Raw genomic sequence first — 16,536 nt, 5'->3', positions numbered from 1 at the left:
GTAGATTTTGATAGTTTATTTACAGTATATATAACACATATTTGGTGTACTTTTTGATATTTTATGTACAGTATGTAATATATATTTACTGTACTTTTTGATATTTTATGTACAGTATATAAAATGTATTTGGTGTACTTTTAGTTAATATTATATGTACAATATATGAAACATATTTACGGTACTTTTTGATATTTTATGTACAGCATATAAGATATATTTGGTGGCCTTTTGATATTTTATGTAAATTATATAATATATATTTGGTGTAGTTTTTGATATTTTACATAGGGTGTGTCATATATATTTACTGTCCTTTTTGATATTTTATTTACAGTATATAATGAACATTTGGTGTAATTTTTTATATTTTATGTACAGTATATTAAATATAATTACTGTAGTTTTTGATAGTTTATTTACAGTATATATAACACATATTTGGTGTACCTTGTGATATTTTATGTACAGTATGTAATATAAATTTACTGTACTTTTTGATATTTTATGTAGAGCATATAAAATGTATTTGGTGTACTTTTTGTTAATAGTATATGTACAATATATGAAATATATTTAATGTACTTTTTGATATTTTTGATACAGTATATAACATATATTTGGTGTCCTTTTGATATTTTATATAAATTATATAATATATATTTGGTGTAGTTTTTGATATTTTACATAGGGTGTGTATTATATATTTACTGTCATTTTTGATACATTATTTACAGTATATAATGTACATTTGGTGTAATTTTTGATATTTTATGTACAGTAGATTAAATATAATTGCTGTAGTTTTTGATAGTTTATTTACAGTATATATAACACATATTTGGTGTACTTTTTGATATTTTATGTACAGTATGTAATATATATTTACTGTACTTTTTGATATTTTATTTACAGTATATAAAATGTATTTGGTGTACTTTTAGTTAATATTATATGTACAATATACGAAATATATTTACTGTATTTTTGATATTTTATGTACAGTATATAAGATATATTTGGTGTCCTTTTGATATTTTATGTAAATTATATGATACATATTCGGTGTAGTTTTTGATATTTTACATAGGGTGTGTCATATATATTTACTGTCCTTTTTGATATTTTTTTTACCGTATATACTATACATTTGGTTTAATTTTTGATATTTTATGTACAGTATATTAAATATAATTACTGTAGATTTTGATAGTTTATTCACAGTATATATAACACATATTTGGTGTACTTTTTGATATTTTATATACAGTATGTAATATATATTTACTGTACTTTTTGATATATTATGTACAGTATATAAAATGAATTTGGTGTACTTTTAGTTAATATTATATGTACAATATATGAAACATATTTACTGTACTTTTTGATATTTTATGTACAGTATATAAGATATATTTGGTGGACTTTGGTATTTTATGTAAATTATATAATATATATTTGGTGTAGTTTTGATATTTTACATAGGGTGTGTCATATATATTTACTGTCCTTTTTGATATAATATTTACAGTATATACTGTACATTTGGTGTAATTTTTGATATTTTATGTACAGTATATTAAATATAATTACTGTAGATATTGATAGTTTATTTACAGTATATATAACACATATTTGGTGTACTTTTTGATATTTTATGTACATTATGTAATATATATTTACTGTACTTTTTGATACTTTATGTACAGTATATAAAATGTATTTGGTGTACTTTTAGTTAATATTATATGTACCATATATGAAACATATTTACTGTAGTTTTTGATATTTTATGTACAGCATATAAGATATATTTGGTGGCCTTTTGATATTTTATGTAAATTATATAATATATATTTGGTGTAATTTTTGATATTTTACATAGGGTGTGTCATATATATTTACTGTCGTTTCTGATATTTTATTTACAGTATATGATGTACATTTGGTGTAATTTTTGATATTTTATGTACAGTATATTAAATATAATTACTGTAGTTTTTGATAGTGTATTTACAGTTTATATAACACATATTTGGTGTACTTTTTGATATTTTATATACAGTATGTAATATATATTTACTGTAAGTTTTGATATTTTATGTAGAGTATATAAAACGTATTTGGTGTACTTTTTGTTAATATTATATGTCCAATATATGAAATATATTTACTGTACTTTTTGATATTTTATGTACAGTATATAAGATATATTTGGTGTCCTTTTGTTATTTTATATAAATTATATAATATATATTTGGTGTAGTTTTTGATATTTTACATAGGGTGTGTAGAATATATTTACTGTCCTTTTTGATATTTTATTTACACTATATAATGTACATTTCGTGTAATTTTTGATATTTTATGTACAGTATATTAAATATAATTACTGTAGTTTTTGATAGTTTATTTACAGTATATATAAGACATATTTGGTGTACTTTTTGATATTTTATGTACAGTATGTAATATATATTTACTGTACATTTTGATATTTTATTTACAGTATATAAAAGGTATTTGGTGTACTTTCAGTTAATATTATATGTACAATATATGAAATATATTTACTGTATTTTTGATATTTTATGTACAGTATATAAGATATATTTGGTATCCTTTTGATATTTTATGTAAATTATATAATACATATTTGGTGTAGTTTTTGATATTTTACATAGTGTGTGTCATATATATTTACTGTCCTTTTTGATATTTTATTTACAGTATATACTATACATTTGGTGTAATTTTTGATATTTTATGTACAGTATATTAAATATAATTACTGTAGTATTTGATCGTTTATTTACAGTATATATAACACATATTTGGTGTACTTTTTGATATTTTATGTACAGTATGTAATATATATTTACTGTACTTTTTGATATTTTATGTACAGTATATAAAAAGTATTTGGTGTGCTTTTAGTTAACATTATATGTACAATATATGAAATATATTTACTGTAATTTTTGATATTTTATGTACAGTATATAAGATATATTTGGTGTCCTTTTGATATTTTATGTATATTATATAATACATATTTGGTGTAGTTTTTGATATTTTACATAGGGTGTGTCATATATATTTACTGTCTTTTTGATATTTTATTTACAGTATATAATATACATTTGGTGTAACTTTTGATAGTTTATGTACAGTATATTAAATATAATTACTGTAGTTTTTGATAGTTTATTTACAATATATATAACACCTATTTGGTGTACTTTTTGATATTTTATGTACAGTATGTAATCTATATTTACTGTACTTTTTGATATTTTATTTACAGTACATAAAATGTATTGGGTGTACTTTTAGTTAATATTATATGTACAATATATGAAATATATTTACTGTACTTTTTGATATTTTATGTACAGTATATAAGATATATTTGGTGTCCTTTTGATATTTTATATAAATTATATAATATATATTTGGTGTAGTTTTTGATATTTTAGATAGGGTGTGTAGTATATATTGACTATCTTTTTGATATTTTATTCACAGTGTTTAATGTACATTTGGTTTAATTTTTGATATTTTATGTACAGTATATTAAATATAATTACTGTAGTTTTTGATAGTTTATTTACAGTATATATAACACATATTTGGTGTACTTTTAGATATTTTATGTACAGTATGTCATATATATTTACTGTACATTTTGATATATTATGTAGAGTATATAAAATGTATTTGGTGTACTTTTTGTTAATATTATATGTACAATATATGAAATATATTTACTGTACTTTTTGATATTTTATGTATAGTATATAAGACATATTTGGTGTCCTTTTGATATTTTATATAAATTATATAATATATATTTGGTGTAGTTTTTGATATTTTACATAGGGTGTTTAGTATATATTTACTGTCCTTTTTGATATTTTATTTACAGTATATAATGTACATTTTGTGTAATTTTTGATATTTTATGTACAGTATATTAGATATAATTACTGTAGTTTTTGATAGTTTATTTACAGTATATATAACACATATCTGGTGTACTTTTTGATATTTTATGTACAGTATGTCATATATATTTAGTGTACTTTTTGATATTTTATGTACAGTATATAAAATGTATTTGGTGTACTTTTAGTTAATATTATATGTACAATATATGAAACATATTTACTGTACTTTTTGATATTTTATGTACAGTATATTAAATATAATTACTGTAGTTTTTGATAGTTTATTTACAGTATATATAACACATATATGGTGTACTTTTTGATATTTTATGTACAGTATGTAATATATATTTACTGTACTTTTTGATATTTTATGTAGAGTACATAAAATGTATTTGGTGTACTTTTTGTTAATATTTTATGTACAATATATGAAATATATTTACTGTACTTTTTGATATTTTATGTACAGTATATAAGATATATTTGGTGGCCTTTTGATATTTTATGTAAATTATATAATACATATTTGGTGTAGTTTTTGATATTTTACATAGGGTGTGTCATATATATTTACTGTCCTTTTTGATATTTTATTTACAGTATATACTATACATTTGGTGTAATTTTTGATATTTTATGTACAGTATATTAAGTATAATTACTGTAGTTTTTGATAGTTTATTTACAGTATATATAACACATATTTGGTGTACTTTTAGATATTTTATGTACAGTATGTCATATATATTTACTGTACATTTTGATATATTATGTAGAGTATATAAAATGTATTTGGTGTACTTTTAGTTAATATTATATGTACAATATATGAAACATATTTACTGTACTTTTTGATATTTTATGTATAGTATATAAGACATATTTGGTGTCCTTTTGATATTTTATATAAATTATATAATATATATTTGGTGTAGTTTTTGATATTTTACATAGGGTGTTTAGTATATATTTACTTTCCTTTTTGATATTTTATTTACAGTATATAATGTACATTTTGTGTAATTTTTGATATTTTATGTACAGTATATTAGATATAATTACTGTAGTTTTTGATAGTTTATTTAGAGTATTTATAACACATATTTGGTGTACTTTTTGATATTTTATGTACAGTATGTCATATATATTTACTGTACTTTTTGATATTTTATGTACAGTATATAAAATGTATTTGGTGTACTTTTAGTTAATATTATATGTACAATATATGAAACATATTTACTGTACTTTTTGATATTTTATGTACAGTATATTAAATATAATTACTGTAGTTTTTGATAGTTCATTTACAGTACATATAACACATATATGGTGTACTTTTTGATATTTTATGTACAGTATGTAATATATATTTACTGTACTTTTTGATATTTTATGTAGAGTACATAAAATGTATTTGGTGTACTTTTTGTTAATATTATATGTACAATATTTGAAATATATTTACTGTACTTTTTGATATTTTATGTATAGTATATAAGATATATTTGGTGGCCTTTTGATATTTTATGTAAATTATATAATACATATTTGGTGTAGTTTTTGATATTTTACATAGGGTGTGTCATATATATTTACTGTCCTTTTTGATATTCTATTTACAGTATATACTATACATTTGGTGTAATTTTTGATATTTTATGTACAGTATATTAAATATAATTACTGTAGTTTTTGATAGTTTATTTACAGTATATATAACACATATTTGGTGTACTTTTAGATATTTTATGTACAGTATGTCATATATATTTACTGTACATTTTGATATTTTATGTAGAGTATATAAAATGTATTTGGTGTACTTTTTGTTAATATTATATGTACAATATATGAAATATATTTTCTGTACTTTTTGATATTTTATGTATAGTATATAAGACATATTTGGTGTCCTTTTGATATTTTATATAAATTATATAATATATATTTGGTGTAGTTTTTGATATTTTACATAGGGTGTTTAGTATATATTTACTGTCCTTTTTGATATTTTATTTACAGTATATAATGTACATTTTGTGTAATTTTTGATATTTTATGTACAGTATATTAAATATAATTACTGTAGTTTTTGATTGTTTATTTACAGTATATATAACACATATTTGGTGTACTTTTTGATATTTTATGTACAGTATGTCATATATATTTACTGTACTTTTTGATATTTTATGTACAGTATATAAAATGTATTTGGTGTACTTTTAGTTAATATTATATGTACAATATATGAAACATATTTACTGTACTTTTTGATATTTTATGTACAGCATATTAAATATAATTACTGTAGTTTTTGATAGTTTATTTACAGTATATATAACACATATATGGTGTACTTTTTGATATTTTATGTACAGTATGTAATATATATTTACTGTACTTTTTGATATTTTATGTAGAGCACATAAAATGTATTTGGTGTACTTTTTGTTAATATTATATGTAAAATATATGAAATATATTTACTGTACTTTTTGATATTTTATGTACAGTATATAAGATATATTTGGTGGCCTTTTGATATTTTATGTAAATTATATAATACATATTTGGTGTAGTTTTTGATATTTTACATAGGGTGTGTCATATATATTTACTGTCCTTTTTGATATTTTATTTACAGTATATACTATACATTTGGTGTAATTTTTGACATTTTATGTACAGTATATTAAATATAATTACTGTGGTTTTTGATAGTTTATTTACAGTATATATAACACATATTTGGTGTACTTTTAGATATTTTATGTACAGTATGTCATATATATTTACTGTACATTTTGATATTTTATGTAGAGTATATAAAATGTATTTGGTGTACTTTTTGTTAATATTATATGTACAACATATGAAATATATTTACTGTACTTTTTGATATTTTATGTATAGTATATAAGACATATTTGGTGTCCTTTTGATATTTTATATAAATTATATAATATATATTTGGTGTAGTTTTTGATATTTTACATAGGGTGTTTAGTATATATTTACTGTCCTTTTTGATATTTTATTTACAGTATATAATGTACATTTTGTGTAATTTTTGATATTTTATGTACAGTATATTAAATATAATTACTGTAGTTTTTGATAGTTTATTTACAGTATATATAACACATATTTGGTGTACTTTTTGATATTTTATGTACAGTATGTCATATATATTTACTGTACTTTTTGATATTTTATGTACAGTATATAAAATGTATTTGGTGTACTTTTAGTTAATATTATATGTACAATATATGAAACATATTTACTGTACTTTTTGATATTTTATGTACAGTATATTAAATATAATTACTGTAGTTTTTGATAGTTTATTTACAGTATATATAACACATATATGGTGTACTTTTTGATATTTTATGTACAGTATGTAATATATATTTACTGTACTTTTTGATATTTTATGTAGAGTACATAAAATGTATTTGGTGTACTTTTTGTTAATATTATATGTACAATATATGAAATATATTTACTGTACTTTTTGATATTTTATGTACAGTATATAAGATATATTTGGTGGCCTTTTGATATTTTATGTAAATTATATAATACATATTTGGTGTAGTTTTTGATATTTTACATAGGGTGTGTCATATATATTTACTGTCCTTTTTGATATTTTATTTACAGTATATACTATACATTTGGTGTAATTTTTGATAATATATGTACAGTATATTAAATATAATTACTGTAGTTTTTGATAGTTTATTTACAGTATATATAACACATATTTGGTGTACTTTTAGATATTTTATGTACAGTATGTCATATATATTTACTGTACATTTTGATATTTTATGTAGAGTATATAAAATGTATTTGGTGTACTTTTTGTTAATATACTATGTACAATATATGAAATATATTTACTGTACTTTTTGATATTTTATGTATAGTATATAAGACATATTTGGTGTCCTTTTGATATTTTATATAAATTATATAATATATATTTGGTGTAGTTTTTGATATTTTACATAGGGTGTTTAGTATATATTTACTGTCCTTTTTGATTTTTTATTTACAGTATATAATGTACATTTTGTGTAATTTTTGATATTTTATGTACAGTATATTAAATATAATTACTGTAGTTTTTGATAGTTTATTTACAGTATATATAACACATATTTGGTGTACTTTTTGATATTTTATGTACAGTATGTCATATATATTTACTGTACTTTTTCATATTTTATATACAGTATATAAAATGTATTTGGTGTACTTTTAGTTAATATTATATGTACAATATATGAAACATATTTACTGTACTTTTTGATATTTTATGTACAGTATATTAAATATAATTACTGTAGTTTTTGATAGTTTATTTACAGTATATATAACACATATATGGTGTACTTTTTGATATTTTATGTACAGTATGTAATATATATTTACTGTACTTTTTGATATTTTATGTAGAGTACATAAAATGTATTTGGTGTACTTTTTGTTAATATTTTATGTACAATGTATGAAATATATTTACTGTACTTTTTGATATTTTATGTACAGTATATAAGATATATTTGGTGGCCTTTTGATATTTTATGTAAATTATATAATACATATTTGGTGTAGTTTTTGATATTTTACATAGGGTGTGTCATATATATTTACTGTCCTTTTTGATATTTTATTTACAGTATATACTATACATTTGGTGTAATTTTTGGTATTTTCTGTACAGTATATTAAATATAATTACTGTAGTTTTTGATAGTTTATTTACAGTATATATAACACATATTTGGTGTACTTTTAGATATTTTATGTACAGTATGTCATATATATTTACTGTACATTTTGATATTTTATGAAGAGTATATAAAATGTATTTCGTGTACTTTTTGTTAATATTATATGTACAATATATGAAATATATTTACTGTACTTTTTGATATTTTATGTATAGTATATAAGACATATTTGGTGTCCTTTTGATATTTTATATAAATTATATAATATATATTTGGTGTAGTTTTTGATATTTTACATAGGGTGTTTAGTATATATTTACTGTCCTTTTTGATATTTTATTTACAGTATATAATGTACATTTTGTGTAATTTTTGATATTTTATGTACAGTATATTAGATATAATTAGTGTAGTTTTTGATAGTTTATTTAGAGTATTTATAACACATATTTGGTGTACTTTTTGATATTTTATGTACAGTATGTCATATATATTTACTGTACTTTTTGATATTTTATGTACAGTATATAAAATGTATTTGGTGTACTTTTAGTTAATATTATATGTACAATATATGAAACATATTTACTGTACTTTTTGATATTTTATGTACAGTATATTAAATATAATTACTGTAGTTTTTGATAGTTCATTTACAGTACATATAACACATATATGGTGTACTTTTTGATATTTTATGTACAGTATGTAATATATATTTACTGTACTTTTTGATATTTTATGTACAGTACATAAAATGTATTTTGTGTACTTTTTGTTAATATTATATGTACAATATTTGAAATATATTTACTGTACTTTTTGATATTTTATGTATAGTATATAAGATATATTTGGTGGCCTTTTGATATTTTATGTTAATTATATAATACATATTTGGTGTAGTTTTTGATATTTTACATAGGGTGTGTCATATATATTTACTGTCCTTTTTGATATTTTATTTACAGTATATACTATACATTTGGTGTAATTTTTGATATTTTATGTACAGTATATTAAATATAATTACTGTAGTTTTTGATCGTTTATTTACAGTATATATAACACATATTTGGTGTACTTTTAGATATTTTATGTACAGTATGTCATATATATTTACTGTACATTTTGATATTTTATGTAGAGTATATAAAATGTATTTGGTGTACTTTTTGTTAATATTATATGTACAATATATGAAATATATTTTCTGTACTTTTTGATATTTTATGTATAGTATATAAGACATATTTGGTGTCCTTTTGATATTTTATATAAATTATATAATATATATTTGGTGTAGTTTTTGATATTTTACATAGGGTGTTTAGTATATATTTACTGTCCTTTTTGATATTTTATTTACAGTATATAATGTACATTTTGTGTAATTTTTGATATTTTATGTACAGTATATTAAATATAATTACTGTAGATTTTGATAGTTTATTTACAGTATATATAACACATATTTGGTGTACTTTTTGATATTTTATGTACAGTATGTCATATATATTTACTGTACTTTTTGATGTTTTATGTACAGTATATAAAATGTATTTGGTGTACTTTTAGTTAATATTATATGTACAATATATGAAACATATTTACTGTACTTTTTGATATTTTATGTACAGTATATTAAATATAATTACTGTAGTTTTTGATAGTTTATTTACAGTATATATAACACATATATGGTGTAGTTTTTGATATTTTATGTACAGTATGTAATATATATTTACTGTACTTTTTGATATTTTATGTAGAGTACATAAAATGTATTTGGTGTACTTTTTGTTAATATTATATGTAAAATATATGAAATATATTTACTGTACTTTTTGATATTTTATGTACAGTATATAAGATATATTTGGTGGCCTTTTGATATTTTATGTAAATTATATAATACATATTTGGTGTAGTTTTTGATATTTTACATAGGGTGTGTCATATATATTTACTGTCCTTTTTGATATTTTATTTACAGTATATACTATACATTTGGTGTAATTTTTGACATTTTATGTACAGTATATTAAATATAATTACTGTGGTTTTTGATAGTTTATTTACAGTATATATAACACATATTTGGTGTACTTTTAGATATTTTATGTACAGTATGTCATATATATTTACTGTACATTTTGATATTTTATGTAGAGTATATAAAATGTATTTGGGGTACTTTTTGTTAATATTATATGTACAACATATGAAATATATTTACTGTACTTTTTGATATTTTATGTATAGTATATAAGACATATTTGGTGTCCTTTTGATATTTTATATAAATTATATAATATATATTTGGTGTAGTTTTTGATATTTTACATAGGGTGTTTAGTATATATTTACTGTCCTTTTTGATATTTTATTTACAGTATATAATGTACATTTTGTGTAATTTTTGATATTTTATGTACAGTATATTAAATATAATTACTGTAGTTTTTGATAGTTTATTTACAGTATATATAACACATATATGGTGTACTTTTTGATATTTTATGTACAGTATGTAATATATATTTACTGTACTTTTTGATATTTTATGTAGAGTACATAAAATGTATTTGGTGTACTTTTTGTTAATATTTTATGTACAATATATGAAATATATTTACTGTACTTTTTGATATTTTATGTACAGTATATAAGATATATTTGGTGGCCTTTTGATATTTTATGTAAATTATATAATACATATTTGGTGTAGTTTTTGATATTTTACATAGGGTGTGTCATATATATTTACTGTCCTTTTTGATATTTTATTTACAGTATATACTATACATTTGGTGTAATTTTTGATATTTTATGTACAGTATATTAAGTATAATTACTGTAGTTTTTGATAGTTTATTTACAGTATATATAACACATATTTGGTGTACTTTTAGATATTTTATGTACAGTATGTCATATATATTTACTGTACATTTTGATATATTATGTAGAGTATATAAAATGTATTTGGTGTACTTTTAGTTAATATTATATGTACAATATATGAAACATATTTACTGTACTTTTTGATATTTTATGTATAGTATATAAGACATATTTGGTGTCCTTTTGATATTTTATATAAATTATATAATATATATTTGGTGTAGTTTTTGATATTTTACATAGGGTGTTTAGTATATATTTACTTTCCTTTTTGATATTTTATTTACAGTATATAATGTACATTTTGTGTAATTTTTGATATTTTATGTACAGTATATTAGATATAATTACTGTAGTTTTTGATAGTTTATTTAGAGTATTTATAACACATATTTGGTGTACTTTTTGATATTTTATGTACAGTATGTCATATATATTTACTGTACTTTTTGATATTTTATGTACAGTATATAAAATGTATTTGGTGTACTTTTAGTTAATATTATATGTACAATATATGAAACATATTTACTGTACTTTTTGATATTTTATGTACAGTATATTAAATATAATTACTGTAGTTTTTGATAGTTCATTTACAGTACATATAACACATATATGGTGTACTTTTTGATATTTTATGTACAGTATGTAATATATATTTACTGTACTTTTTGATATTTTATGTAGAGTACATAAAATGTATTTGGTGTACTTTTTGTTAATATTATATGTACAATATTTGAAATATATTTACTGTACTTTTTGATATTTTATGTATAGTATATAAGATATATTTGGTGGCCTTTTGATATTTTATGTAAATTATATAATACATATTTGGTGTAGTTTTTGATATTTTACATAGGGTGTGTCATATATATTTACTGTCCTTTTTGATATTCTATTTACAGTATATACTATACATTTGGTGTAATTTTTGATATTTTATGTACAGTATATTAAATATAATTACTGTAGTTTTTGATAGTTTATTTACAGTATATATAACACATATTTGGTGTACTTTTAGATATTTTATGTACAGTATGTCATATATATTTACTGTACATTTTGATATTTTATGTAGAGTATATAAAATGTATTTGGTGTACTTTTTGTTAATATTATATTTACAATATATGAAATATATTTTCTGTACTTTTTGATATTTTATGTATAGTATATAAGACATATTTGGTGTCCTTTTGATATTTTATATAAATTATATAATATATATTTGGTGTAGTTTTTGATATTTTACATAGGGTGTTTAGTATATATTTACTGTCCTTTTTGATATTTTATTTACAGTATATAATGTACATTTTGTGTAATTTTTGATATTTTATGTACAGTATATTAAATATAATTACTGTAGTTTTTGATAGTTTATTTACAGTATATATAACACATATTTGGTGTACTTTTTGATATTTTATGTACAGTATGTCATATATATTTACTGTACTTTTTGATATTTTATGTACAGTATATAAAATGTATTTGGTGTACTTTTAGTTAATATTATATGTACAATATATGAAACATATTTACTGTACTTTTTGATATTTTATGTACAGCATATTAAATATAATTACTGTAGTTTTTGATAGTTTATTTACAGTATATATAACACATATATGGTGTACTTTTTGATATTTTATGTACAGTATGTAATATATATTTACTGTACTTTTTGATATTTTATGTAGAGCACATAAAATGTATTTGGTGTACTTTTTGTTAATATTATATGTAAAATATATGAAATATATTTACTGTACTTTTTGATATTTTATGTACAGTATATAAGATATATTTGGTGGCCTTTTGATATTTTATGTAAATTATATAATACATATTTGGTGTAGTTTTTGATATTTTACATAGGGTGTGTCATATATATTTACTGTCCTTTTTGATATTTTATTTACAGTATATACTATACATTTGGTGTAATTTTTGACATTTTATGTACAGTATATTAAATATAATTACTGTGGTTTTTGATAGTTTATTTACAGTATATATAACACATATTTGGTGTACTTTTAGATATTTTATGTACAGTATGTCATATATATTTACTGTACATTTTGATATTTTATGTAGAGTATATAAAATGTATTTGGTGTACTTTTTGTTAATATTATATGTACAACATATGAAATATATTTACTGTACTTTTTGATATTTTATGTATAGTATATAAGACATATTTGGTGTCCTTTTGATATTTTATATAAATTATATAATATATATTTGGTGTAGTTTTTGATATTTTACATAGGGTGTTTAGTATATATTTACTGTCCTTTTTGATATTTTATTTACAGTATATAATGTACATTTTGTGTAATTTTTGATATTTTATGTACAGTATATTAAATATAATTACTGTAGTTTTTGATAGTTTATTTACAGTATATATAACACATATTTGGTGTACTTTTTGATATTTTATGTACAGTATGTCATATATATTTACTGTACTTTTTGATATTTTATGTACAGTATATAAAATGTATTTGGTGTACTTTTAGTTAATATTATATGTACAATATATGAAACATATTTACTGTACTTTTTGATATTTTATGTACAGTATATTAAATATAATTACTGTAGTTTTTGATAGTTTATTTACAGTATATATAACACATATATGGTGTACTTTTTGATATTTTATGTACAGTATGTAATATATATTTACTGTACTTTTTGATATTTTATGTACAGTATATAAAATGTATTTGGTGTACTTTTAGTTAATATTATATGTACAATATATGAAACATATTTACGGTACTTTTTGATATTTTATGTACAGCATATAAGATATATTTGGTGGCCTTTTGATATTTTATGTAAATTATATAATATATATTTGGTGTAGTTTTTGATATTTTACATAGGGTGTGTCATATATATTTACTGTCCTTTTTGATATTTTATTTACAGTATATAATGAACATTTGGTGTAATTTTTTATATTTTATGTACAGTATATTAAATATAATTACTGTAGTTTTTGATAGTTTATTTACAGTATATATAACACATATTTGGTGTACCTTGTGATATTTTATGTACAGTATGTAATATAAATTTACTGTACTTTTTGATATTTTATGTAGAGCATATAAAATGTATTTGGTGTACTTTTTGTTAATAGTATATGTACAATATATGAAATATATTTAATGTACTTTTTGATATTTTTGATACAGTATATAACATATATTTGGTGTCCTTTTGATATTTTATATAAATTATATAATATATATTTGGTGTAGTTTTTGATATTTTACATAGGGTGTGTATTATATATTTACTGTCATTTTTGATACATTATTTACAGTATATAATGTACATTTGGTGTAATTTTTGATATTTTATGTACAGTAGATTAAATATAATTGCTGTAGTTTTTGATAGTTTATTTACAGTATATATAACACATATTTGGTGTACTTTTTGATATTTTATGTACAGTATGTAATATATATTTACTGTACTTTTTGATATTTTATTTACAGTATATAAAATGTATTTGGTGTACTTTTAGTTAATATTATATGTACAATATACGAAATATATTTACTGTATTTTTGATATTTTATGTACAGTATATAAGATATATTTGGTGTCCTTTTGATATTTTATGTAAATTATATGATACATATTCGGTGTAGTTTTTGATATTTTACATAGGGTGTGTCATATATATTTACTGTCCTTTTTGATATTTTTTTTACCGTATATACTATACATTTGGTTTAATTTTTGATATTTTATGTACAGTATATTAAATATAATTACTGTAGATTTTGATAGTTTATTCACAGTATATATAACACATATTTGGTGTACTTTTTGATATTTTATATACAGTATGTAATATATATTTACTGTACTTTTTGATATATTATGTACAGTATATAAAATGAATTTGGTGTACTTTTAGTTAATATTATATGTACAATATATGAAACATATTTACTGTACTTTTTGATATTTTATGTACAGTATATAAGATATATTTGGTGGACTTTGGTATTTTATGTAAATTATATAATATATATTTGGTGTAGTTTTGATATTTTACATAGGGTGTGTCATATATATTTACTGTCCTTTTTGATATAATATTTACAGTATATACTGTACATTTGGTGTAATTTTTGATATTTTATGTACAGTATATTAAATATAATTACTGTAGATATTGATAGTTTATTTACAGTATATATAACACATATTTGGTGTACTTTTTGATATTTTATGTACATTATGTAATATATATTTACTGTACTTTTTGATACTTTATGTACAGTATATAAAATGTATTTGGTGTACTTTTAGTTAATATTATATGTACCATATATGAAACATATTTACTGTAGTTTTTGATATTTTATGTACAGCATATAAGATATATTTGGTGGCCTTTTGATATTTTATGTAAATTATATAATATATATTTGGTGTAATTTTTGATATTTTACATAGGGTGTGTCATATATATTTACTGTCGTTTCTGATATTTTATTTACAGTATATGATGTACATTTGGTGTAATTTTTGATATTTTATGTACAGTATATTAAATATAATTACTGTAGTTTTTGATAGTGTATTTACAGTTTATATAACACATATTTGGTGTACTTTTTGATATTTTATATACAGTATGTAATATATATTTACTGTAAGTTTTGATATTTTATGTAGAGTATATAAAACGTATTTGGTGTACTTTTTGTTAATATTATATGTCCAATATATGAAATATATTTACTGTACTTTTTGATATTTTATGTACAGTATATAAGATATATTTGGTGTCCTTTTGTTATTTTATATAAATTATATAATATATATTTGGTGTAGTTTTTGATATTTTACATAGGGTG

The sequence above is a fragment of the Pan troglodytes genome, chromosome 14 (assembly GCF_028858775.2).
Source record: "Pan troglodytes isolate AG18354 chromosome 14, NHGRI_mPanTro3-v2.0_pri, whole genome shotgun sequence".
In the NCBI taxonomy this organism is placed as follows: Eukaryota; Metazoa; Chordata; class Mammalia; order Primates; family Hominidae; genus Pan; species Pan troglodytes.
This window is presented reverse-complemented; position numbering follows the sequence as displayed.